We start from the raw sequence: 783 nt of genomic DNA on the forward strand, positions 1-783 counted from the left end.
ATATATATAGTGCATGTGTGTTTTTGTGTCTGTGTTTGTCCTCCACCATTGCTTGACAACCAGTGGTGGTATGTTTACATCCCCATAACCTAGTAGTTCGGCAAAAGAGATCTATAAAAGAAGTACCAGGCGTAGAAAGAAAATAAGTACTGAGGTTGATTAGTTTGGCTTTAAATTTTTCAAGGCGCTGCCCCAGCATGGCCGCAGCCAAATAGCTTAAATAAGTAAAAGAATAAAAGAAAACGAAGAAAAGATGTACACACTCTCACACACACACACACACACACACACACACACATTTGAAGCTGGTGATTAACTATGTGGCTACCGTGAGTTTCAATGCTTGTGTCTTTATTCAAATAGATTTGCATCTAAATTGTGCATGTGTGTGTTTGTGTTATATATGTTTGTATGTGTATGTATATATATATGTGTAAGTATATATCTGTGTTGTGTCTGTATGTATATATATTTATGTATATATATATGTGCTTGTATGTATTTGTGCATGCACGCACACACTGTGTCTGTCTGTCTCTCTCATATACATATACACACACACATGCCCACACTCACACACGTAAACACATACCTATATATATACACACACACACATATATATATATACACACACGCTCACATGGCTTAGTGGTTAGCGTGTTGTTCTCACAATTGCAACGTCGTGGTGGTTTCAATTCCCAGACTAAGTGTTGTGTTGTGTTCTTGAGCGAAGCACTTCATTTCATGTTGCTCTGCGATCATTTCGTCATCTGACATGTGGCA

Source organism: Octopus bimaculoides, chromosome 29 (genome assembly GCF_001194135.2).
Source record: "Octopus bimaculoides isolate UCB-OBI-ISO-001 chromosome 29, ASM119413v2, whole genome shotgun sequence".
NCBI classification, from domain to species: Eukaryota; Metazoa; Mollusca; class Cephalopoda; order Octopoda; family Octopodidae; genus Octopus; species Octopus bimaculoides.